The sequence below is a fragment of the Drosophila grimshawi genome, unplaced genomic scaffold (genome assembly GCF_018153295.1).
Source record: "Drosophila grimshawi isolate 15287-2541.00 unplaced genomic scaffold, ASM1815329v1 contig_311, whole genome shotgun sequence".
NCBI classification, from domain to species: domain Eukaryota; kingdom Metazoa; phylum Arthropoda; class Insecta; order Diptera; family Drosophilidae; genus Drosophila; species Drosophila grimshawi.
In genome coordinates, this window is record NW_025063098.1 from 18,791,420 (window position 1) to 18,816,533 (window position 25,114).

The 25,114-nt window shown below is 35.2% G+C and overlaps 1 protein-coding gene across 1 annotated transcript in view; it reads left to right on the top strand.

The window, feature by feature from the left end:
* The first annotated feature begins 3,038 nt into the window (after nt 1-3,038).
* Nucleotides 3,039-25,114, top strand: part of LOC6567694 (G protein-coupled receptor kinase 2) — a 61,710-nt gene continuing 39,634 nt past the window's right edge. Inside the window, exon 1 of the mRNA XM_001993742.3 lies at nt 3,039-3,056. The gene's annotated coding sequence lies outside the window, so the exon portion shown is untranslated. The remainder of the gene's footprint in view (nt 3,057-25,114) is intronic.

A 25,114-nucleotide genomic window follows, 5' to 3' on the forward strand; every position in this document is an offset into this window, starting at 1 on the left:
GTGAGAAAATGAGTTTAACTTCTACAAAGGTTTTAGGCATCTGAGTTATTCTACAAAGGCAAAATTTGTTTCATGCAATTCCAGTTCATAAATTTTTCTTCCGAACAATTATAATATTTGCATTTAATTTGCATTTTCCGAGAACATTTTCAGTTTGTATTCTTTTGTGTTTTCTTCAACTCCGTTTAATCTTAGACACAGCACAAGTTGTTCTCGACGCAAGCGTCTCTTTCTCTATCGTTGTAAAATTGATGATTATATATACGTATATATAAATCTATATAGAAATATGCTCTACTTGAATGAGCGCTCTCTTAAAAATCAACTAAAGGACGCCTTATGTTTCACCTAATTTGCTGTATTTACGAAACCAGCTGAAGTCCAAGTACTTTGGACTCTACCTGGTCGTCATTTTGATAAGAAAAAATAATAAACTGGGTTGGGGCATGACATGGCAGGGGGACGGAGAGCAACCCACTGTAATGACCTTGATAAACTTTTCCGTCTTAGTCTGTCTGTCAGTCAGTCAGTCGTTCAAGTTGGGTGCCTTTTGCTTTCTTAGGATGTGTTCTGGCTTTCTGCTTGGCTTACGGTCCTTTTTATATTCTCTTGTAAGTGACATTATTATTTTGTCGTAAAGCTTGCAACGCATTAACGGAGTCGTCTACCATCGCGAAAAGAATTTATATTCTTGATCAGCATCATTATATTAAATAGTATTCATGTGAGCAATCTTATGTGAACAACGTTTTTGTTTAACAAGTTATCACAACCAACGTTACGCATATTTTTTTTATACTATTAACTTAATTATTATCAAAATCGGACTTTCAGAAAGGGTATTTAATCTACGGCCAGCCTAAGATAGCTGTTTTACCTTGTTTTTATTGATTGCGCATATTTGAAAACATAACGTTTTATGGACTACCTCGTAAAAGATTGAGAAGCGTACATAAAAAATATCTATAGATATATATTTTTGCACATATTGAGGAATATGCTTACGAGGCGTATATTTATTCGAACATGAATACATTATAGGTATTTAAAGTTTAATTTCAGTTATGCATGTGTATACTGAGAAATTGAATTACTTGAATAAATAAGCGTATGTTTACATTGTGTATTAGTAACTACAAATGTGTAAAGTACTTATGGTATTATGTTTAAAAATAGTTTGTGATCTTTAATGCACATAAAGAAAATACATAATTCGAATGAAAGAATACATAAACAAAATATAATCGAATAAAGTAAAATTTTATAAATAAAACTATTCTATTCTAAATATACTACCTAACAAAATAACTACAACTAAAAAGGCCACCAGTCAAATTAGGCTCGAAGAACATAAAATAAAATGTGCTTGTGGAATACCACTAATGGAATATTATTTAATACATCTACAAATACGTTTAAACAATTAAAATATGCAAGAACATTTTGAAAAAGTTCTAAATCTGTGCACACTTATTTTATTGCACACACTAAACAGGGTATGAAAAAATGTGTTATACATTTTTTTTATCCTCTCATTTTCTGCGTCCCTTTGTCGGCTTAGGCTGCCAGGACGGATTTTGTTGTCCGGTGTTTTTATTTACATTTTATTCCCAGTATTTTCCTTTCACTCAATTTTGATTAAAGACAAACCCTCGTCCCATTTGTCATTGCTTCGGCTGAGTGTTATTGCCACTTTGACACGACACAACCTTTAAACTTTGCACCCATTTTATGGCTCTGCGCTTCACCTGTAATTGAATTTCACTGTTTTAGTGCCAACAAGCAAATCTTATCCATATGCGATGAACAATCCTTCTATCCCCAAATAAATTATTATCCATCAGCAAATGCTGGCACAAAAATTATTCAAAGTGCCATGGAGAGTTTATTTTTTGCGGCAACAAAGGATCACCAAAAGTTAAATCATCAACCGACCTTTATGCTCTCCGGAGTGGGTTGGAGAGTATAAGGGTCTCAGCTCCAGCCTCTCAGCGCGCTTAAAAACCAATCATTTGTGCGTTGAACCCCATCCCAGAATGTTGACAATGCAGCGCCATGTGACCAACACCTTGACACCAAGTTACGGACCTGGCAACAGAAAAAATAAGGCTTAAACTCAACAACAAATAATCTACAGTCATTTTATGCAAAAAATAAAGGAGAAAGAACAGCTATCTTGATTACACCGAAGTTTTAATACTTTTGCAGATTTAAATTTGAAAATGAATTCACGTAACAAAGAACCATTGTGCTTAAGAATAATTTAAGCAAATAATAAACGTTGTCAAAATCCGACCATTTTATAATGGTCAAAGAGGGATCATAACTATAATTAAAATATGTATAAATAAGGCTTTGTATTTTGAATCCCGCCGGCATTTGTCTTCAGGCAAATATTTACAGTGTTCATCCAATCAGTGCAGTGTAAAAAAAAATAAAATTATATTAACCTAAAGCTATCTTCTTGACAATGCGTTACACTTTTGATGACAAAATTTGAATACTCTGAGCAAGGGTAAAAAATTGCGCCAGGCTGCCGCAAAGTTGGCCGCGAAACAGGCTCATGAAACGCCGTTGGCTGTAGCTCTGGGCCCTGTTGAAGCAGCCAGCGAATGTGTAGAATTCATTAACAATAATGCGCAGCGAAGCCGAAGAGAATGGGAATATTGTGAGAGGGGACTGAGAGGTGAAGAAGGAAGCTGGCTTACTCATTGTGCTTGCCGCTTTGGTTACCAAGAATTCTCCGTTTAAACTGAATTCTGGGTGGTCTCTTTTGGCTTGACTGCACTTTGTTATGTGAGTCGTTGCCATAAAGGACTTTATATTTTTTTTTCCAATATGTTTCGGTGGCAAAATGGCTAAAGGGCCAAACAGCTAGCGCAGAATTTCATGTGTCCAGCTACTCACTATTTTGATAAGCATTGTGCATTCGACACAGTTTTGTATCTTTTTATTGTTTCTTAATTTTGCACAATTTTCTTGTAGTATTTTCCTTAATTGGCAACATTTTTTCTTTACTTGCAGATACATAAAACTTGTTCACTAAAAAGCTCGAGGTAAGTTTTTATTGCATTTAAATTTACTTAAAAATGTATATATTTTAATACATACAGTTTTATTGGGTAAATCATGGAGCTTTTCCATTTGTAATATTATCATATTAATAAGGAATTAAGAAATAAAGTTTTTCTTTTATTTGTGTAAAGATATATTGATTTTATGTATGACATTAAAATTTAATAGCGCTCATTTCCAGAGTTAAAATAAATTCCTTGATTGGCGTGTTCATTTAAGCTGATGTTACGTGAAATACAAAAATGTAGAAGGATTGAAATATCTGATTAATTGATTGGATTGTGTTAAGTTGGTTAGACAGGATAAGAACTGTACGACTGTTGTTGGGTAATTGGATTGCCATCAAAGAAAAGTATTAAGTGATTTGAGAGAGTGTTCGTCAAGGAAAAGTAGAGCGTGAAGGGAGTTGCTCTGGTTAGATTCATTTAAGTCTTCTTCTATTTCGACCAAGTGAGTGGAAATGGCGTTGACGTTTATTAAGGTGTTTGCTTCAAATTAAATGAATTGAATTTAATGTTAAGGTATCTATGTTTAATTGAGTTTCTTACTACCGACGGGTGTCCTACCAAAAGTACGTTTATGGCATCGACTTGAACTCTGGTAATGTGATTTGTGCCTACACTCTCCAAATAGCAAGTAGATAGATATAGGTAGAATCGTAGACTTAAATATGGTAGAATTCTCTGTCAAATCGACTAGGAGATACCCTGAAGCCAGTTTTTAATTACAATTTATTTGACAGTACGCTAAATATGCGTGTTCATATTATTTAATATCCATACTTTTTTATATCCTGTTAGTTTTTGCTGTGGTGTTAGTGGTGATGTTGGTGGTGCAGCCCTTAATTAATTTTTAACGCTTGCTGTATAACAAAATCCCGAGGTGGGAAAAGCCAACGCCTGTGGCCCATTTGCCAGCCTCAGCCCAAAATGCCAAATGCAGCGATCAAATTTTCAGAATATTCAACAAAATATTTTCTAAAGCCGAAAAAACTAACGCGTCTGACAGCAAGTCAAGCACCAAAAAAGTGAGAAAGAGATAGAGATATATAGAAAGAGAGAGAGAGAGAGATATGGGCGGCTATGAAGAGAAAGAGGCAGACACAGGCACAAACATTTGAAGTGTTTAACTTTCTGCTGCTTTTTCTAGCTGTTTTTTCTCTTTTTTTTTTTTTTTTTTGCCTAACATTTGTTTTCCCATAAACTTTTGCCTTTTGTTACAATGCTGACATTTTGCGCACTCCTTCAAACCCTTAACCCCTTTGAACACATTTGTTTGTTTTTTATTACAAGAGGAACAACACAAAAACTGCATTTGTTGGTTTTGTGCACAACTTTGGCTAAGGTAATTGTCGAGCAGTCCCGTCTAAATTGTGGTCCAATATTTGCGGTATATATATATATATATTTATAGTTTTCAAGAAAGTAACAAAAAACATATGTATATGTGTGTGAACTATATATATATAGTATATTTGCTATATTGAGACTTCTAATAAAATACAACCTCTTTATATAACTATGCCTTTGTAAAACTCTTCTATACGGGTTTTGAACGTTTGTATAATCCAGTAAAATCATATTCATTTCATAAAACTAATATACCTTTCTAAAAATCAGGTTCAGTCTAATATAAAACAAAGTTTTGCCGGCTGCGACACTTGACTGCTTTCAAACAGCAAATCCTAATGTATATGTAGGGAAATATGTATATGTAAAGAACTTTCATCATGGATTACATGGGAAAGGGACACAAATGCTAAAGCTAACTTTTAACTCTTCAATTTTTACACCCTCACTCATTGAAAATGGTGAAAAAAGAGTTTATTGAATTTGTGTACGTCCAACACTATAAATATAGAGATTTTAAATTCATTCAGTTGAAAGTTATTGCATTTTATCGATTTCCTATTGATTAAAAGTCAATTTCAACGATACAGTTGGTATGAAATACAGTATGTTGATCATATTTAATTGTATGAATATCTAAGATTCGGGTTCAGGATACCTCACAGTCGAGCTCTCCCTAACCGTGCATATTTACTTGAATTTTTTGATATTTGCAGCCACTTTTAAAATCGCACTTGACAAGTTTATGGAAACGGGCGAAAAGTTGAAAGTTGTTCTCCCACGTTTGTCACTTTTTGTATATTGCGTTGGAGACGCGAAAACTGAGAAACTGAGAAACTGCTCGACTGCCGTTAAGTGCAAGTCTCGCAGGTCTTGCACAATTGCCGGCGACATCAGCTGACGGTTGGGCACTTTATCATTATGAGTTTCGCTTGAAATCTTTATGAGCCCATAAATTTTTGTCAATCGATCGAAGCTGTTCGAATCTCCTCCTCTACCTGTACCTGTCGAACACAAAAAACAAACATTCCATTTGCTATTCTCCTTGCCTTACCTTCCCTTCCCTTTGTTTTTTATGGACGACTGTCTGACAACTTTTGGCACTGTTGTTGTACATCAAATTAGGACGTCTCAAAATGATTGAACATTTGCATTAAGCAAACGAACACAATGCCGTAAAAATAAGTTCTCCGAATATGAGTACATGACGGCATGAATGCTCTTTTAATGACTTCTAAGACTTTTCTCTATTATTAGTGAAATTGCATTTTTTATATGGTATAAGTGAAGTACTTTAATGGCAATGTGGGCTCTGCGAAAGCAGTCAATTTATTATAGAATGTCAGATATATAGAAGGACTAAAAAAACACAGATCAAATATGCTTTATATCCATATACATAGACATACACATAAATCTTTTTTTTCTACGCGGCTGAACATTTTACATATTTTATGTTTGTCTGCCTGAGTCCTGTGGGCAATTTACAAAAAGCCAAAACAACAGTCCTTGACAGCGGCGGCTGCAAGACTTTGAGCAAATATTGACTCTGATTTTTTTGTGGTTTTTTTCTTTGCATTTTTTTTTATTGTTCATATTTCCACCCCACACATTTTTTAGCTGCTTTTATTTTGTGCATAAGGTAAATAAAACATTTCACTCTGCATATTGCATAGAATACGGACGGCAGTTGTCTCTCTCTCTCTCTCGATAAAGAGACCAATGTCGTCCATAGTTGTGTCCTTGTTAGTCGTCATCATCGCTGGCTGTGGTCAGGCTCTGTCTGTTGGTGGCCTCGGATCGCCGCGTTGCCGCCTTTTGCCTGTCAGTTAAATTTGCTTAACGACCAGGCCTGGTGTGGTCTGGCCTGGCCAAGGGCTCCGGGTCGGGGCCGAGAGTGAGGCGGACTGGGCCCAGTTGATTATAGAGAGGCTTAGTCAGCTCGCACACATCTCAACTTGGTACTCAAAAGTGCTGCATCATAATATTCATTTAAAATATATAAATGCATTTTTGATCGTCTCTATGAAGGTCAGAATTTAATGCTTCGCTTAAATGTCAATTGTAAGTTAAATACTACATTATGTGTACAACTATTTACCAGGTATTTAAACTTTACAAAATTTACGACAAAAGATGGCTAGAATGCACCAGTCGAGAAAGATCGACTTGGATATACTCTGAACTCAGCTCTTAAATAAACAAACATTTTAAAGAAGTTTTTTCGTCGCCTATAATAATATTCCAAATATATGCAATGAACTCAAATAGTAAAAATGTTGCATACATAATTTGATTTCTTAATGGATAGTGGCTTATTTTGCACATGAAAAATCTAAAAATTATAGTTAATATTGGCAAAACTTAACTGCTCTGATGCGTAGCTTATTTTGTTCATAGTTTGTCCAGTAGATCAATTCTGCATCTTAAAGTGCAATAGTTTAAATATTTTCAAGACTTACAAATTCTGCTAATCTGCAAAATAACATCGCTTTTCGTTTTATTTGGATCTACAGTGGTGATCTTAAAATTTGTCATCATATCTTTCAATATTTGTTTAAAAACAGTGTAAAATATTGTAACTTCGGCACATTGTTTTCTCAGAGTGTCGACCCAGTATTTCATAATTTTAGTTGTCTGCATAATTTCATTTGTAGTTTTTATTAAAATCAAACACATGCAAAAGTTTATCTATAAAATGGGGCAATTAGGCTTAACTCTTATGTGAGTAACTCTTCTCTATAGAAATTGCTGAATAAGCTGAAGGAATAATCCAATTTAAATGCCTGGCTACGACTACGTGCTCAATTGAATAATTGGACAACTGGATACCCAAGGGACATGCACTCATATGTATATCATATTCATATTTGTGTAACTAAATATAACTGACTATACTATAGAAATGAATGTATGTAATTTATTCATTTGATGTTTGTGATTGCAATTGCAATCGATTGATAACTTCGTTAGTGAGCATATGTAAAAAGAAATTTTTTGCACTTCATTTTGCATTGCTATTTACAAATAACATTTGTAAGGCAAATTTACTCGAGTCGGACGTGCAACCCAATTTGATTTTTGCTTGTCTGTCTATATGTATAAATGTACATAAAAAATGAACTAATTAACACAATTATTAAGAATGAAAATTAAAAACTATACGTCTAAACAGTGCAAATTGAAAGAGCTACTCTATTTTATGGCTTTAAAATAAAAACTACTTGCCACAAATTGTTTTTGTAATGAAAAGAAACTTTTTATTAAACATCGAAAAATGTTTTAACATCGAAAAATGTTTTAAGAGTTATACTTACTCGGTAAATCAGCAATTAAGTGCATTTTCCAATACACAAAGAAAAAGTCAAGCAACTCCAACAGCAGTTCTTTTTTAAACAGTGCTCAGATCGAAAACCATTTCGCTTACTAACAACAAACGATTTTTTTCGATGTGAAAATTTTGCCGACAGTTTTACAGCCTTTTTTTAAATGGAGTTTTTCATTATCGATATTTTTTTTTGAAATCAGAGAAATGGACTTTAAGCTCGAAATGAATAATAGTGCTAATTTGTTGCCTGCACTGTACATACTATATATCGATAGATATCGAGTGTTATGACATTTGAATTAGCAGTGTTTGTTTTAGTTTGTACCGTTATTTGTTTATTTGCTTATGCATTATACGGCCTAATGCCGAACACGAAAAAAGAGACTTGACCAACAACCATTCATAAAGCTGCAACAAAAACAACAAACAGCCACGAGCAGTGTTCATTTAACGTAATTGTTAGCCTTGTGCCAGAAAGCGGCAAATAATAATAGTAGTAGTAATAATGCGAATATACGCAAAAACAAATAAAGAAAAAGAAAAAGCCAAAGCGAAAGAAATCAAGAAATACCGACGCAAATAAAACGAATCACGAATCAAAATAATAATAAAAACCGCCGCCACCAGTTTAATGAACATTTTAAAATTGCGCCAGCACTTTTGTGTTGGAAATTCAATTAAAATGGTCGGCGTAATTAATGCAAATGGCAACCGAAATAAAACTAAATCAAGTAATAAGCCAGTTGCCGATTGCAACAACAGCAACAGGAATGAAAAGCTCCCATCGGCATTCCGAAGCTTACATACCCTCTTGAAAAATAATCGACGAGGTATATGTCATAAATGTGCATTCTAACGATCAGCTATTATTAGGCATAATACACAAACTTAAGGTAATAAATTAATTGATACATAATTCAAAGTGAGTAAATAAATTTAAATTGAAAACGAAAATATTTGACTTAAAATATATATTAAAATGTAAAATGGAACAATATTTATTGCAAGGATGGGATTCATACTGATTTTCGGAACTTCTCACCAAGGGTTAAACTTGACTGGATGGGTAGGTAGACAGATATATAGACTCGACGAAGTATGCTGATTAAGAATTAAAAATGCCTTATGGAATTGTCATCTGCAATCTGCGATCTATACTGCCCTCTATGCAAGGGTATTAAAAATGCAACTGGATGACTGATGAGAGGAGGAGAGCGTGGCACGTAATGCATTGCAAATGAAATGTAAACACACAAAAAGTAGTGCCAAGTTAATAAAAATATTTTGTTCATGCCAAATCTACAATATTGAAATGAAAATACAAAACACAAATAAAGCGTCCATTATAAATATGAAAATATTTGCACAGTATTGTAAGAATTGTAAATAATAGCCAGAAATTGCAATTGTAACAATAAAAAGGCCCCAAATAGAAATCATTGTGTAAAGCATTTTTTTCCAATAAGACATGACGAAAATAAATAAACAAACGCATAGAAAACCAGTTATTGACAAGACAACGCTTAGACACATTTTTTTTTTTAATATAATGATTTAGTTAATGTTTATGCCTTGTTATTGCCGTCGATATATACATATATATGCGCAAATGACGTCACAGTGACGTCAAAGCGATTCGCTTTTATTTATAGCAGGTGCTCCGGTGCAAAAGCGGAGCGCAGTGAAAGGCAAAAGCCAAATTAAAACATACACCCAGTGTCAATAAAACATCGTCATAGTATTTAAATGAGGTTTGACAGACACACAAATACAAATGTGTATATATATATATATATATGTGGTGTGTGTGTGTGTGTGTGTGTGTGTGTGTGTGTGTGTGTGTGTGTGTGTGTGTGTGCATATTATAAATAAATACTTGTTGTATTGATACAGGTGGCCTTACTCAGGCCCAGACCCAAACCCAGGCCAGGCCAGGCCAGGCCAGGCTAGGCAATTCGTACAGCTTTCGGGCTGGGTCAAATGCGGGCCAGCCTTGGCGCAATGCGGGTCTGTCTTATTAATATTGTTGTTGTTGTTGTTGCTGCTGCTGCTTTTGCTGCTGTTTGCTTAATACTCCATGCCTAGACACATATTGAACGGACACTTTCCAGCAACACATTTGATTTGATGGATTTGACATGAGCCAAAAGGTGTTCGTTTCATTATACGTAAGTTTTTTTTTTTTTTTCTTTTCTTTTTTTTGACAGCCCTTGTCAAATATGCACAATTATTGGTGCTAAGTGGAATGGTGGAAGCTTCTTTTTTCATAATTTGTGTGCGTTATCTGCATTTATCGCTTTAACACACATGTTAATATTCTCTATTTCTGAATGTAAAGTCTATTAGAAATGTACTTAATTGGTCGTACTACTGGAATCAGTATCTCGAATACATTTTACTGCGACTGTTTTCAAATAACAAAAAATAAATAATAATCAATATTATTAAGGCATTGATGCGTTTGAGAATGCTCAGTTTGATACTAGTTTTCAATACACTGACATTAAGCCTTAAAGTACATGAATAATGTGCTGTTGAATACGCAGGAGAGCATTTTGACAGGCGACCCACATAAAAAAAATGTACACTCAGTTCAAATTAAAAACTGAACATATTTACTGGCTTCTAGGTCTGCCATCGCGAATCAGCTTCGAAAATATAGTAAGTTTTTCCAAGCATGTCTTAATGACAATGGAAATCTACAAAGACTGAATGAACCTTATAATAGAGAATAAACCTCGAAGATATGGAATACTATGCCTTGTTGTATTTCCCTTGACTCACTGGTGTAAAATCAATACTGTCATGATTATTGTATTAAAATTTGTAATAAAAATACGAAAAAAAAAAACAAACAAAAAAACGTAGTAAACAAACATTCTCACAACATCATAAAATTTGTTTGACCCATTTTGAATGTGTGCATAGTAATAGAATGGTGTAGGTGGTATGTGCGAGCCAAACTAAAACACGATTGAATTTTGCATATAACCATTTCAAATTGTGCCCAACAAAAAAATGGTTTAACTCAAGATTGTACTTTGTTGCGATGCGAATGAGGCGCACTGTGTGTAATTCAGTTGGATTCGATTGGCGCAATATGGCATCGGAATGTTGTATATGTTTATTGTTATTGTTGCCCCCTTTGAGTTGGGTTGCGACTCGTAAGAGCTCTCTTCTATCCGTGCTGAGCGGTTCCATTCATTCGTAATCAGACAGCACACACAGCGCATTCCACTGTGGCATACTTCATTCAACGGGCGCGTCAAATGTTTAGAGGAATTGTGCTTCTTCTTGTTAAGCATTAAATTGAATTGAGTAAGTTATTCTAATGGCAGACCGTGTGGATTGGACAGAGAAGCCGACTCTGCCTGTGAAACATGCCATTGCTATTTGTATAATTTTATAATTCACTAATGAGCTTACATTTCCATTTAATATACACATGTTTAATTATTTTCAGTAAAACCGCAACATGTATGTTAATATTTAAATGTGATACAATAAACTGTGTTGTTAATCAGCGTTTCATATTATGCGGTCATAATTTAATTTTAAGCTTTTGTAATCATTAAATAAATGAAATATGTCGAGAATATTTTTTAAATGAAAAAGTCATATCTGAAAAATAGAGTTAAATTAAAACGCAGTTGGGTGCCCAAAAACAAAAACAATATCTGAATAAAAATATCAAATATATATAATATATAATATTAAATATTTGTGATATAAATATGTTCCGTTGTTTGGAATTCATTATTATTTTGATAATGTGTGACGTGTACTAAAAATATTTTAATGTTATACTGATTGCCACATCGTTATTTTGAAACATGTATATTAAATATAAACATATTTATAATGACAACAGTCATAAATAAAAATTGGTTTAGCTTGACTGATTTATGCACAGACTAACAATTGTATTCAGTAACTACTCGACCGTGAAATAATTCCCACTGCTTTAGTGACATACTGCGTTGTTCACACCCACGTTCTACGTAATCTTAACAATAAGCTCGATGGTGATAATAAGTACATAAAAAATGCCTTATTCAAAGTGACCCAATTGCTTTTGGCTGTATGTCGTGCGATGATAATTTTCACACCATGTAAATTGGCAGGCAGTTTTATTGCGCTTTGAAATTCAAGATGCGAATCGACTTTGTAGTTGCGCCGTTTGTAATTGGACATTTCAATCGCTGAGTCACACACACCCAAGTTAAAATAGAATAATAGAATACAAATTATCACATGGTTATCATATGATGTGTGCTTTTCGTGCTTCAATCGTCTCATTTGCATTTCTTATATAACATCGTCGCGCATGCTGCTCTTTCTGCCAGCCATCGAGGCCGACTTCCCTTGATTGATGTCTGCGCGTCAAGCAATCAGCCCTAATGGGCAATGCCAATGTCGATTTCTGATGGGTGCGCCAGGCTCTAAAAGAAACCAAAAGCACAGGGAGCAGCAGTGAAACGAAGAGGCCAATGACTTCTTTTCTTCTATTTGAACCCCCAATGCAAGCGACGGCGTCGTGTTCTCATTTCATCTAAACACTGCATATTACCCAAAAAAAAAAAAAAAAAAAAAAAAAAAAAAAGAAATGTGATGCACACTGAAAGAAAAACGCCAATGGTAAGCACGCAACTGGAATAATCATTTTATTTTTTGCGAAACATTTTTAACAGGTTGTTAAGCCAGACCCGAAATTCAACACGTTTTAAGTATCAAATATAGGACCAAATAAAATTGCATACCCTTCTGATCTCGTTCGTTGTCCTAACCTATCTACCAATAAACGAATTACGCATGTTTCTTCAACTTGTATTTCGTATCGGTACGTTCCAGTACTGTAAGATAGCGGACTACCGAAATTGATTTGGAAAAAATGCACATTATTTACAAGAACCGTTACATATCATATTACAGAACCGGTATCGGAAATTAAATTCGTTTTGGTGTGATACTTTGAATTTTACCAAAGATATTTTGAAATACAATTTTTTTTTTATTCCGAGATTTTTGACTTTCGACGAGTATCGATTTCGTTTAAAAGTCGTTCTTCCAGTGTTCAAGTGCAACTCGGGTTCCGCAGAACTTGGCCAAAGTTGCTCGCCATTTCTTCCCCACATCTTTTGCTCTCGTTTGCTGATGTCGCTTCTTTTGTGCTGCATACAAAAGATTTTTGCTCAACCGTTGTTGTTTTCCAATGTTGTTTGCTCTTCCATTTTTTTTGCTGCATATTTGTGTTCATTTGCAAGATTTCTTCCCTTATTTCGAGCTGAGGGCGCGACTAGAGGTGCTGGCAAGAAGGACGGCACATGTCCTCAATGGCGAAGTGATGCTTGGTGTAGGTGGTGTGTTTTATGCCATTGAAATGCAACCAAGCATCTCAGCTGCCAGCCGCCTGCCCCAAAACTCAAACTCCTCCAGTTGAAAGCAAAGAACCGGTCTCGATCCCGTTGCCGTTGTTGGGAACTATGCTTCCTGCTGCATAAATATAACGCTACTTGCGCGTGCTGCATTTCACTGCAATTTATTTGGTTTCAGTTCCCAGACCTGCATCAGAGTAGCCGAGCAGCCAGGCAGCCAAGCAGCCAAGCTGCCAAGCAGCCTTTAGCTGCAATGATTTTGTGTCGTGCTGGTAGCGCTTAAATTAAATTTTATGTGAGATTCTATTCTTTTTTTTTTTTTAATTTTTTGCTGCAACGCACACTGAATTAATGCCACAGAAAATTGCACAGCTTCAGACTACACCCAGTCTAGAAATGTTTGCGTGTCGATTTTGTTTTTCCACGTCACGAACGTGAACTTTTTTCACATGTGGTAATGTTTATCTATTAATTATTGAATATCTTTCTATATTACAGCAACACACAAAAAGTCATTTAAATGAATGCAACAGTCAATGAGTCATTTTTAAATATCTGCTTTACTTTGACCAAAAATAAAGAAATTCTATATTATTTATTTGAAACCTTGACATTTGATATTTCCAATTGTGTACCTAACATATCTGCTGTTTCTGGTTTATTTTTAAATATTATCTTTTGAATAAAACTTGTTTAATTTGTATTCGAAAAAGTGCTGATAAGCACCTAATTAATTGTTAACTTATGAAAACCGCTATACTTAAAATCGATCATATATTTTAATTTCCAAATTAATTGTCTGTCTTTAAATTAATTTATCGATAGCTGAAATATCGATTGAAAATGGATATATCTAAGATGACTGTTCTATATTGATTGTTTTTATATATTTCCTAATATAAAAATATAGATTATATATAAAAAAAAATCGTGCTTTTCACGCGTCCTTCTCTAGTCGAAAATCCATGAATCGTGGCTCATGACTCTGTTGTGCTGAGTGCACGCATCAGAGTCAACTGTCTGTCTGCTCGTCTGCTGATTAGCAGCCAAATATACGTGTGCAGCTTCTGCTTTATCCACGCATAGGTAGACCAGGCTCGAAGAGGGCCAAGAGAATACAGTCAGGCAGCTACCTCATAGATGCATCTAAATTGCAAACTTTGGTTGGCTTTTCCCTGACTGCTGCTGCTCTGTTTTGCTCATCAATTTGGGCTACGTGCAGCTGCTTCCAAGGTGCATTCATGTTGGCTCATCCTTCTGCACATGCAACTAACTTTGTTACCCACCTTAATTGCATATAATTATCGTGTTGACAAAGGCAACTGCTCTAAATGAACAAACTATGGCAGCTCTAATGAGAGTTACTGCTACTGCTACAGCTTCTACTCATTGGAGTTCAACTCTGAAATTTGCCGAGTTGATTAAATTTGCAAGGGGTTTTAACTTAATACCACTATTTTCTGCAACTGAAATGCTGTGTATATTTAAGTACTTCATATAGCCTTTAACTGTCCATAAAGTATTAAAGCTGCTTAACTGTTGGCATAATAAAATGTCTATTATCACTTTAGTCATAAAAAGTGAATGAAAAAACATTTTTTGTTTTAATTTCGTAAAGTGCTGCTTCAAAAGTAAATATCTCTGTGTTAGTAGAAACTCGAAAAAAAGATATAATTGAGGAAAAAGGAATTATTTTTGAATAACTATTTTTTTTATACGTTATTTATTTAAATTTGTGTCATTACTATATATTAATATTTAACCTATATTTATTTTTAATATAATTTATGAATATTTTAAAAGTTATACCATAATTTTTTCTTCAGAATTTGTACATGAAAATTGTATATGCTCGCAATAAAATATTCATCAAGTGGAAATTTATGCATTTTTTGTTAGATTTTGATTTGACCTTTCATATGTAAATTGCTATCCATTAAAATTTCAGATTTGCAAACAAAGCTAAAAAATACTTAATATGCACTTATTACGATAGCAAATTAAAATATGAACCAGAACCTTTATGGATTTTTATATTTTTTGCAAATGCAATAACCGCAAAGGAGTCACAACAATTTATGCATGAATAAATTAAAGTAAATATTGCATGTGTCAAAAGCAAAAATGCATTTAAACGAAAGCGAGTTGCACAGAGTATTTTGTTATGATACGGGAATGTGACCATGTATACAAGTTGAAAGCGATTTATGTATGTGCATAGGAGATGTGCTTTTATGCACAGCAGCCAAGCAAACAAGCCATGGAATGCAGGCAGCAATGGCAATAAAACTAAAACTAATAAAAATATCCATGTCGGTTGTTATTTTTCTTGTCTCGCAAGCGCCGCAGACATAGAGACGCCTCTGCAAAGTAGGCAACACATAATGTGTGCAACATCAAGGATTATTCTCGAATGGGGAGCAGGATTTATTCTTGTGTTCGTTGCATACAAAATGCGGGTCATCAATAGTGGGCGCCCCATTAATGTTGTCAACGCTGAGCGCAATTTATGCAACTGCTGCTTATGGCCATGGCCCAATTATGACATGGCCAACTCTATCCGTTCCCCAATAAAAATGTAACACTTACTCACCTAGCCGTCGCCCCGTAGCAATTGAGTGGCGCCACTGAACTGGAACCCTTCTGGTTAAATAACAAAATGGGTATTTATAGTGACCATTAACTGACCAACAGTTATGCAACATGCAATTAAAAACCAGCAACCTTTTAAAATGACCATTTAAATGCTTCTGGTCGTAGTGCTAAATGAACGAAATGAACAAATCGATTTAATAGTTAGGTATACACGAATAACTATGAAACGAGCTGCTATTAATATGTCGTTAAACTTACTTCATTTCCCGTGGAGATATTTTTAAATAAACTCTTTTGTTCTGCAATATTCAATATAGAATTTTATTGTAACTCGTAAGGGCTGCGTTGTTTTATGAACCAACACCCATTAAGAGCTCGCAAAAATATAAATTATTGCATTGGATTTTTCATGATGTTATTGGCTTCTCGGATGCGCGCAGAGTTGCTCTGGGTAGTGAGCCACAGCCTTGGCCACCTTTCTTGTATCATATTTCAGATGTTCGTCTGAACTCTTAAAATTTGATTACATTCAACAGTCATCTAATCATATCTGGCGATTATTCCTAATTAAAGTTATCGCTTCATACATAAAACAACGCTTACGAATTTTACACAAGAAAGAATTAAAACAATGCAACGCCAACTATTGATTTTGTTATTAAAAGATGTGGAATGAATGTAGTAGTGTTTCTGTTTTATGGCCACATCTTGTAAATCGTTTACGAAAGACACACAAAGAGGAATATCAAAAATTATGAGGCAAAAGTGACTTATATATATTTACATGAAATAATTTAAAAGTTTATTCTAATTTTGTTATGGTCAGTTGACATTCACTTTTAGTTTTTCATGTAGTTTACAAATAAAAATGTATCTCGCCATTTGGTGCACACACGCACACAGATAGTAGCTAAATAGTAGTAGCAACTAAAAGTCGCGTAATTGAGTTTTGTTGAGTTATCAACAAAGTTACGACACACCGGGGAGCACACACTGCACCGAGCAAAGCACAAAATTAAAATTATTGCTGTGGAAGTTTTTGTTTTAAGCGCCACATTGAAAACTGCAACGTTAAAAATTAGACAAATAAATAACGCAGGGGTGTGGTTTTTAATTTTTTATTTTGCATAGGGGTAACAGTGAAAAGGCTAAAAACTTTTCTTTGTAGTGCTTACGCAATCTGCATGAAAAGATGTTGTATATATATAAATATATATATATGAGATATACCCACACATAGTGCTCCACTGAAAAGTCAACTCAAGTTGTTGGCCATTTAAGTGCCCGCACAATTTTGCCAAATTAAATCCAGTTCAATCGTAAAGCTTCGAGAGTTGCAAGAGCACGGCAACCGATGACGACAACGACGACGACGACGTCGACCACGATGGCATCAACAGCCAGCCAAGTAAATCCTCACGCTGTTTGGCTTAAATTGTCTGAAAAAGGGTTTATAGTCATGCCGGTTTTATATACTGCTACCACGGCGACGACGGCTGGCCAGCAAAAGAGAACCGAGCCCTAAGCACTTATCTACATAACATAGTGAAAATATTTGCCAGACTCGACATTTATTCTCTCTCTCTCTCTCTCTCTCTCTCTATCTATCTATCTCTATTTCATTCTCTCTTGGTCTTTATTGTGATTGCCTGGCCAACAGCGCTCTGCGTAATAAGCATCTCTGGGCGCTGGTAGCATCTTGGAATTGTTTTCATCATGTCATACAACTGCCAAATTGTCTGTGCTTCGCCTGCAGCTTGCCAAGAGAAGCAAAGTCAATGCTTCTACTACTTCTAGATCTTCTTCTCTTTCTTCTTATTTTGTTTTATCTTCGTGTATTTCTTTTGCGTTTTCTTGTTTTAGTTTTTGCTTTGTTCTGTTGATTACAGCCACATGCCCTGTACATTTCAATTAAAATGTCGCCCACAGCTTAAAACATTTTTTTTTTTGTCTCGGCTTCCAAAAAATTAGAATATGTATTTACACTCGCGAAAAAATGTGGGATGTATGCCGCCAAGTCAAGAAGAGAACGAAGCCCTTATTTCGAGAACCAGCACAAATTGCACTGTGAACAAGAACAAGAACAAATCGATAGAAACTCTACTCCTGTTGGATTTGCATATGGGACACCGGTTTTCTCTGACTGTACTCATAACTAGGAGGAGAGATTTTTGTTAGTCTCTTATGCCTGCCTCCCATTCATTTTCGGGGCATTCTGCACAGTTTACAATCGAATGCTCGCCACAGTCACAGACACACTCAAACACACACAACCAAACACACACACACAAACTCTAGTACTCCATTGAGTTAAACCTGTGGGCGAACAGAGAATGGAACAAGGACATTTCGCATGGATGGGGAAGGTACATTCAAACATGTTTCCGCTTTTCCCCAATGTCTGTCTGTCTGTCGAATTCATCTGTCTGTCTGTCTGCTTCTATTTGTATCTGGCATTTGCCATTGCTGCTACATGTTTTTCCAATTTTCATATGCACTCATGGAATGCCAAAGCGTGGGTTGAGACTGTTAAACGATTTCAATGTCTGCCAGCTGGCATATATATGTATATGTATATATATGTATACATATATATATGTATTTATTGAACGTACTTATGATTATAAATGGCTTGCGCCTGAAAAAGTTGTGCTGTCTGTACTGAAGTTGATATTTTAAGGAAACTATAGAAAAGAACGGGAGGTCAAATCTTTATTTATGAGTATCATTATTAATATTGTTGATTTTGTTGCGGTTTCACTATCAATTATGAAATTTACATGCAAATACCACTCATGGCTAGAGAGAGTTATAGATGTCAAAATTGAAACATTCGTATTCTGGAACTTGAAACTGAATTCTTATTTAGATTTATAGATACAAAACATTTTTTTTTATTAAATTCTAGTTACTTTAAACGTATGTTGAGTCTTTAAATACTTCATATGTCTATCTGTAAGAGTAATATCTGAGTATCTGTATAGTCTTTGCGCAGACACAGGTTTTTGTGCTCGTTACATATAGTATTTATCCCCTAACTTCTACTCAGAAATATGCTAAGAACAGCATGCCTACCTAGAGTTATTAAACTTAATATATGTATTAGCACGAACTGAACATAACTTATGTTTACTACACATATTAGTAATTCCTATCCACACTCCAGAAATATGCGAAATACAATTTGTTGCTTGCCTATCCGTCTGTCGGATCTCAGACTGTATAGAAGGTGGAGTTGAACATGGTTCTTGTTTACAATAACATTTTTTCTCAACTCACTCGCACCTTAAAAACATGTTTTTGGTTTTATTGTTGCTGTTGTTGAAATTATGCACGTGCTATTTGTTATGACAGGCAAAGCACTCGAAATGCTTTGTATAAGTAAAAGCTGCCGCTTTAACTCAAAGATCTCACTTGTGCATGTATTTAAATGTAAATACGTGTATATGCCTGAAAAGGAGGCAACTTTGTTGTATTTGTTGTTGTACAACATTTAGCGTCGTTTTGTGTGCGCTCATGAATAGTTAAATCCGCTTGCCATTGCCAAAGTTGGCCTGGTCGAGAGCGTCTATCCGTCTGAATGTCTCTGCCTGCTCTGTGCTATTTTCCATTTTTTTTTATTAATGAAATCTCCTGGCTCAATGAAGCGTAAATGTTGCCCCTAGTAAGCAAACAAAGTGTTGTGTGGCAACAACTAGACAGGCATTAATGTCTCTTGCTTAGAATGTGGCAACATTTTTAGTGGGCAGCTAGGGCGGGGTGGAGGTGTCATAAGTGGCAGCTCCAACAACTCAGCTAGCTATTGCGCATTTTATTGATGGCATTACATTTGTATTTGTATTTGTATTTGGATTTGGATTTATGTTTATACTTGGATTTCTATTTGTATTTGTCATGGTATCAAAAATGAACGTGGTTTCATATAATCAACACCAATAATATTTCGCTTATAATGTGATTTGCGCTGAGATAAACATTGAGAAGTGTTCTCAATACGAACATTCTTGGAATGGAATTATTTTATATAATCCCGAAATGCTTATATGTAAATCACTTTCAGAATGAACTAAGTCAGATTATTCTCATTTTACCACAGTTCTCCAGATTCTTTGAGCAGCAACTTGATAACTTTAATGGCGGGAGTTTGTTGATTTTTCAAAAAGTCACGTTTTGAAATCAATTGTTATATAACCAAATAATAAAGTTGAGTTCTTAAACGACGTTTGACACTAATTTGAAGAAAGTTCTTAAATCAATCCAAATATAATCTAGAATAAAGTTGAGCTCTTAAGCCAGCTACTGGAACTTTTGACACAACTTTAGAGTATTGCCCAAATCAGTATACAAAGACTTAAGGAATACTGATTTGGGCAATACGATTTTTATGTATTTAAAAATGAGGTTTTCTCTTATTCTTCTCTCCCGATTGTATTTGAATTAGGAACATTGTATTACGCTGAGTCTGTTAATTGAATTTGATTCCAATGGTGTCAACTTTGGTTATTGAGTGCTAAGGGCAATTTGTCTGAGCTGACAGGCTAATCAGCATCGAGCCAAGCGTTTTGGTGGTTAAAGCCGTCCGGTAGTCGGTAGTCGGCAGTCGGCAGTCGACAATCGGCAGTCAGCAGTTAGTTTTAGCAGCATGCAATCCTTTCATCCATTCGACGACCAGCCGACAATTAAAGCAAATAGACTGCAGCATAGCAACCGCACAGTCGAAACGGGACGAGAAGACGAATGGATGAGTTTCGTCTATACGCACGACTGCTATCAAATAGATTGAATAACTTTGTGGTTGGCAGGATGGCGAAAAGGACGAGAATGAGGATGAGGACGTGGACGTGGATGATGTCGACAGCAGCGCCTGCGGTCTGAATAAATGTTTCATTGTCTGTATTTGCCTATTTATTTGCAGCGAGCCATGCGGCCAGTCAACAACGGAACCACTTCGCATTGCGCACTTCTCAACCGCAGATATTTTTGACGGGTGGTGCTCGAAACATCCAACCACCCACACAACCGACTCTACAATCATCTACAGCGTTGATTGTTGACGGAGCGGTGCCAATTTTACAGTTGAGTTCATTATGGAACTCGATTTAAAATGGCGAAGGTAATCGTAATATTCTCAACATTAATACTACTTTATGGGGCCAGTCATAAAGTAAGTCTAGCCCCGTGGAGAAAATGCCTAAAACATCTTTAGCCGTCGCTGTATTCGCCATGAATTTGGACTTAAATATTTAACAACCAATTGTTTAAGCTCTTACACAAAGAGAAATCCTTAAGTTTAAATATTTAATATTAATCATTCTTGATTTTAAAATCGATATTTCTTTCGATCTAAGAACACATTTTTGGCATTTTTGTACTTAAATTGTGAACTAAAATGCTATATTCTAGCTATCAGACTACAAGTAAATTGGTTGTTGCTTAAGGAAATATTTGGATATGTGCTTAAAATAAGTAAAATACATTAATTAGGTTAATTTACTTATGTCTACAGAATATATTAGCATAGCTTTTGGAACTAATTTGCTTGAATGATGAAATTAATATCTTACTTAAGCAAGTGTTTGATATAAGAACATAACTTTTTCACAAAGAGAAAAATAAATTTAAACTCGTTCTCCATATTGGGATAAGAAATTCGAAATTTTTTTATGTTTTCTGAGTGTATACGCAGCTAGCCTTTATTTTGTAAATCATTTACGCTTCATGCCTTTCAAATGTTTCGCATGCTAGGCGTCACATTCCCCAGGGTTCAGCGGTCTCTCTCCCTATCTATCCCTCTCTCTCACTGTCTCTGTCTATCTCTCTCTCTGCCCGTTTTATCTTTTTGCTTGCTCTGGCCTCTTATCTACGGCATTATTTATGTTTAATGCAAGGTGTTGGGCGCCACCCTGTCGCAATTTTAAAAGTGTGTCCCAAGTGCCTCAAATTTTGTGTAATTCACTTAAGTCTGGGCACCGCTGACAAAAAAAAAAAAAATAATAAAAATAAAAAATCATAAATTTTGGAATGGAGTCAATTTTTTTTTTTTTTAATTCAAGTGTGCTGAGTTTGCGCATGTTAACGTTGTTATTTGTATTTAATTTACAGTCTGCAACCCAATAAATAACTAGCCTTAAACATACATTAATTATTAATAAAGCGATAAATTCAGTAACAACAACAGCAAAGTCCAATGCGATTCGAATTGTTCATGCCACATGCTATGTATGTATTTGTGTATAACTCTAAAACAAAAAAAAAAGTATCCATTATTTGGCAGTTCATTGAAAAATCGAAAATTTTTATTTCGCTTTCTCATTATTTTCCCTGAGCTTTATTTTGGGAGCTGTACAATAAATTCTTGATGTTGTTTATGCTTGCACGAGTCCTGTGTTTACTTGGCCCACGGCAAGTGCACGTCAATTTAATGCCATTTATATGGCTCCGAATGCTTTTTGATAGACTTTTAAGCTATGTGCTTTATTACGGACTGCTGTTCCTGATCAAAGGCAGGCAGCACCAAAAAAAAAAAACATGCTGCTTATTAAAATTTAAATGGAAAATTCGGTTTTTTTATTCTTCTTTTCTTTTTTTTTTTGTTTTCTTAAAAATTTGAAAGACGTTTTGCTGCAGGTTGCTGATGCGTGTTATTTTTTCCACTCCGCCTCTTCTCCTACTTGTTTTTCACTGAGTTCTCGAAGCTTCTTCCGGGTCAAAATTTCATTGGCTTATCCCGGGAATGGCCCGTCAAGTTTTTCTTTCTCATTTTTCGTGTTCGCTTCTGGTATGCAAATTAATCCATTTAAAATAACGTATTTAAAATATACGCATTGAAATGTTATCTTTTGTTTAAAAAGTTTTGGTAAATGACCTTTGGCTAGTGGCCAGCGGCTTGCGGTTTGTAATTAATGTTTTGTCTTACTAAACATGTACGCTTAAAAGGGTTTATTTCAAGTTCCTGCACAAATTCTAGCTTTAGGATTGAAACTCATAACTCAACTGTCAAAACTCAATTGAATTTCTAATACATAAATATCTTATTTCAAGTAAGCAATTGATTTTCCTAATCATATTTAATAATAATGGCATTCATTTTGATAATTATTAATATATAATAAATAAGTTACGGGGTATCTCGTTCACATATCAATGCCCATTGGTGTGGCTGGTTTTTGCTTTTTGTTTGTGAGTGTATGTGTCTGTGTGGTAACAATATGTTTGTTTTATATATTTCACTTTGCATGTTGACAGCTTTGACCCACAAGCATAAATCATAACTTTTGTGCGCAGCTTTTTCATAGACAAATATTGAGAAATTGATGGCATAGAATTTGTGCTGTATACAAAGTTACTTGCAATCGAGTAAAGTCCCATGTTGTTGCTGACACAGCTGTGGGCTTTGATGTTTGCACAAGTTTTATTTAATAGAAATACAATGAAAGTGAAATGTGGTCGACTTGAGTTTTACATATTTGAGAATAACAATTTAAATGGGTCTTCTCATGCAAACAGAACATGCTTTAATTGAAATGCAATCTATGAAAGGCATAAATTAAACACGAGAACTGAGAACTGAGACCGTTCTCAACGCTGTGTCTAAATCTAGATCCAAAAAGGTATGAATATGAATATGAAACGATGCTTTTAACAAACACAGACAAAACCGGACAACATTCACACTCGACACATCTCTATCTCTATCTATGTTGGCATATGTGAATGCAAATTATTCATAAACACACTGTGGAAACATAGCCGAAAATATATGTTGTGGAGGAAGCATCAGGAAACATTCCACAGGATACAATAGAAATCAGATGCCTGAATGCGCTAGAAAGCATGCAACAGCTTTTGACCAAGGCGAGACTCAGGAACTTGTCACTTACACAACTCAACATTTGTTTTGTTTATTGGCAGCATATGTCAAATGCTAATGTCAAGAATCGTTGCATTCTTATTGTGTCCTTTTATAGATGATGCAGCATCATGACCTGATGCATGCTGCCAACTGCTTCTTGGCTGCGTGACAAAAATCCATCCTTACATATAAAAAGTAAAAATAAAATCTTAGTTGGCATTCCTCGACTGTGCCACACTTTGCTACTAGTGTAAAATCAGCACTTAACAAGGAATTTTGTGGTTGACAATATTTCTTATCTACGTTACAAGTCATTACAAAATTCATTCATCAGAAAATCAGCTAACTAAACTGTGACTTTAATTTTACCTGCAGAGTCTGCATAATGGACGTGGCAACAATATCTTTTTAGCTATACAATTACATATCCCAAGTTTGAAATCTTTAACTTAGGCTGAACAAAATGGACAACAACCAGAGATGACTACAGCGAAACTAGTTTCGCCTACCACCAAAAATACTCTTTTTTTGTTCTCCCTTTCGAGTGCATGAATATGTATATATAGTATGAAAAATGAAACTACTCTCGCCTGACTGTTGCAGCCAGGAGCTGGCCATTGTCCTTGCGGCAAACTGGGTCAGTTTTGGCCTGGTTGTTTTGTGGGCTTATTGATTGCCAGGATGAGTGGCGCTGACTGGCTGAGACAACGATAACAAAAACAAGAACTGTGCGCGAGGACACGCCATGTCCTAGGGCATATTTAACATACTCGCCACTGCAGCTGTTGTGATTTTAAGCAGACAACAAACTCAACAAGCGGGCAAGAGCTCAAATTAGTAACAGGCATTGGAAATGTCCTCAAGGAGAACTTTGCCTTATTCAAGAGGCATAATTGACATTTAGTTGGACTGCATTTGACATGTGCTTTCAGGCATAGTTACATGAGTATCTGTTAAATAATACATACGAATGTGGGCCTAAGTAGACTGCAAAATTTTAAGCTGTCCTAATGTTAATGGCGTTGATAACGATGATGCTTTTAGGCAGAGGTTGCTATCATTTCCGATTATCATAAGTCAATCACATGACCGAAAACTAACCACTAACGCCTATCGCATTTATGTGGCTTTACTTATCTCTTATTTCTGTCTCACTCATGGCCTGGTCTCTTACCTAAGCGTCATCTACACGTCTTTTGCGGTTAACTAACGCTTGTGTAAGTACCTATCTGTGTGTGCGTCTGTGTGTTGGTGTGTGTGTTTTTGTGTGTGTGACAGCTGAGGTTTTTCACATCTACTATGCTTTACTCTCAACCAACATGCTCTTAACAGTATCGTATTCAAGTGGTATTAGCAACGGATTGTAACTGAGCCAGAATATTATTATATTCGTTGCTTGTCTGCTTGAATGATGTGATAAATACAACTGAATGTCGCAATGATATATAGGCATGGAATTCATTAAGACTCACTTAAAGTCGAGCTAGAATTATGTTGGAAATATAATAAAAATTATAATCCGTCACAGATTTTCTCTTTT